General features: G+C 48.5%; 1 pseudogene; it reads left to right on the top strand.

The window, feature by feature from the left end:
- Positions 1–569: 569 nt before the first annotated feature.
- Positions 570–2,294, top strand: LOC127677630 (BTB/POZ domain-containing protein KCTD18-like; annotated as a pseudogene).
- Positions 2,295–2,659: the final 365 nt, after the last annotated feature.

The raw sequence follows: 2,659 nt of genomic DNA, 5'->3' as shown, positions 1-2,659 counted from the left end.
GTGTGACAGTCAAGCTTGCTTGTTAATTTAATGGAATTAAAAATCACCCAAGAGAGGACCTGGTGGCTGCAGGTTAGGTAGGTAGCCACTACTATGCCCACTGGTGTGGAAGAAATGGGTGCTTGGGTGGGTGGCAGATCCTGAAGCCTGGGGGTTGTCCTGAGGGAGGACACAGCTGGCCTTCCTAATGACACGGGCACCTTGGGCACCAGGCTTCTGTGTGGACCCAATTAGAGACCACTAGCCAAGGAAGACCCTGGCGATCTCCATTACTCAGGGTTTTGTTTTGCTGAGGCAGAGGGGTCACCTGAGCTGTGTTCCCATCCCTCCCCTCTCAAGACTTTCTGAATGAGACCCTGCTGTGGCTGTGTCTGATACAGCAGACATCCTCAACTGTTGGATGGTTTGATGCAGATGGTTGTGGGGGGGGAGGAGGGAGGAGGGGGAGGGTGCATTCGAGGAGTGCCATCACAGGGTCTGTGGTCCCCAGATGGTAGTTGATGAGGTTGAGGTCTGGGACTGTGATTGTTTCAAAGTTTCTGATAGCTTAAGGAAAATTTTGGTGTCTGATGGCGGACTACAAAGCAGAAGTGCTAGATATGCACCGGCTGATCATGGGTGGCTGCCTTTCACAGCCCAGCGAAAGTCTCTGTGCTGCTTTAAAGCCTCTATGCTGGCATCTATGTTTAGTGGTCATTTCCCTCTAAAAACAGATAAATCCAGGGTGTGTATTATTGACTGTGATAAACATTCATTCAAATACACTGGGAGTACCTCCGTGGGGAGGTTCGTCACCTCCCCTGCCCTATGAGCAGACTCGAGCTGCCCTGCAGGAAGAGGCTGACTACTTCTGCATCCCTTACTCATATAGCCTGTCTGACTACTTAGCCAATGAGATGGAGACATGTTATTTAAGGCTTCAACAGACTTCCGTGATTCCTTCAGCTTAGTTTGCCATAAACCAACAGTTTGATTTCTCTTATTTTAACACATCTGGTTCAAGCTGTGAGAGTGGAATTATTGGTGTCTATGCTACAGAAACTGATGGGACAGATGCTATTGATAAGCAGCCGGGAGGAAGAATTCACAGTAAAAGCATTTTCAAAAGAGAGGCAAGGACTAATATTCCCTACATTTGGAGATATCACTCAGTAGCCCAGTTCAAGAAGATGATGGATCCCTTTGATGCTTGGGAAGGTAAAGGTGTAAGGCAGTGGTGTGTGGCTCGTGAGCTGATAGAATGTTAGACTTTAGAAGAGCGGCATTTACATGAAAGCCTGCATCATGTGGCCCCAATTTGAAAGAGGAGGCTGATAGCTCTTGGTGAAGAAGATGAAGGTGTCAATTATAAGACTGGTTGTACTGGCTGGTTTTGTGTGTCAACTTGACACAGGCTGGAGTTATCACAAAGAAAGGAGCTTCAGTTGGGAAAATGCCTCCATGAGATCCAACTGTGGGGCATTTTCTCAATTAGTGATTAAGGGTGGAGGGCCCTTTGTGGGTGGTGCCATTCTGGGGCTGGTAGTCTTGGGTTCTATAAGAAAGCAGGCTGAGCAAGGCAGAGGAAGCAAGCCAGTAAGAAACATCCCTCCATGGCCTCTGCATCAGCTCCTGCTTCCTGACCTGCTTGAGTTCCAGTCCTGACTTCCTCTGGTGATGAACAGCAATGCGGAAGTATAAACTGAAGAAACCCTTTCCTCCCCAACTTGCTTCTTGGTCATGATGTTTATGCAGGAATAGAAACCCTGACTAAGACACTTGTCCAAAGCCAGGCAGTTTTTTGGGCCCTTCCACAAGTACCCAAATTAAAGTCAACAACTCTGCTTTAGTGAGGGTGTCACCTGCTAATGCTGCCCAGATCTCCTCTCAGACTATAGCAAACATCCCTCAAAGAGGCAGCTGTGGAAAGGCAGCCCAGTACTCTGTGGCCACAGGGCATTTGGACATGCTCCTGCCTCCCCGATGCCCAGAGTTCTGAAAACCAAGCCACACAGCTACCTCCTACCAAGGTGATCATCTCTGACAGGAAGTCTCTACCTCACAGAATGATCAAGTGGAGGAGAACACAACTGTGGGGGCAGCCTTCCCTGCCTACCCCCTCAGCAGGGAGCCAGGCTGCCCCTCTCCCAGAAGCCCTCTCCAGAAGCTTTTTAGCATTTTGGGTGTGCAGACTAAGACCAGGAAAGACCAGCCTGATGGATAACATTGGCTTGAAATGGCCTGTTTGTCCCACAGCTTCTAGCATGCTGATTCTGACACTGTTCTTGAAAGGAAAGACCCACATGGATATTTAGGAATATTGCAGGAAACGTGCATGCTGGGAGTAGAGGAGGGAGACTTTAGGGTTAGGGTAACTAACCATGGAGTGATGTTACTTACTGGCCTGCTTCCCCTGCCTTGCTCAGCTTGCTTTCTTATAGAACCTAAGACTACCACCCAGGGATGGCACCACCCACAATGGGCTCTCCCCTCTTGATCACTAATTGAGAAGATGCCTTACAGCTGGATCTCATGGAGGCACTTCCTCAACTCAAGCTCCTTTCTCTGTGATAACTCCAGACTGTGTCAAGTTGACACACAAAACCAGCCAGTACACTAAGCATAATTGCTTATTCTTCAAAGACAATGTGAAAAGACACGACTTGGAAAGGGAAAGAAT

Source organism: Apodemus sylvaticus, chromosome 1, assembly GCF_947179515.1.
Source record: "Apodemus sylvaticus chromosome 1, mApoSyl1.1, whole genome shotgun sequence".
In the NCBI taxonomy this organism is placed as follows: Eukaryota; Metazoa; Chordata; class Mammalia; order Rodentia; family Muridae; genus Apodemus; species Apodemus sylvaticus.
The sequence above is the reverse complement of the archived record's forward strand: the minus strand, read 5'-3'. Positions and strand labels throughout refer to the sequence as shown.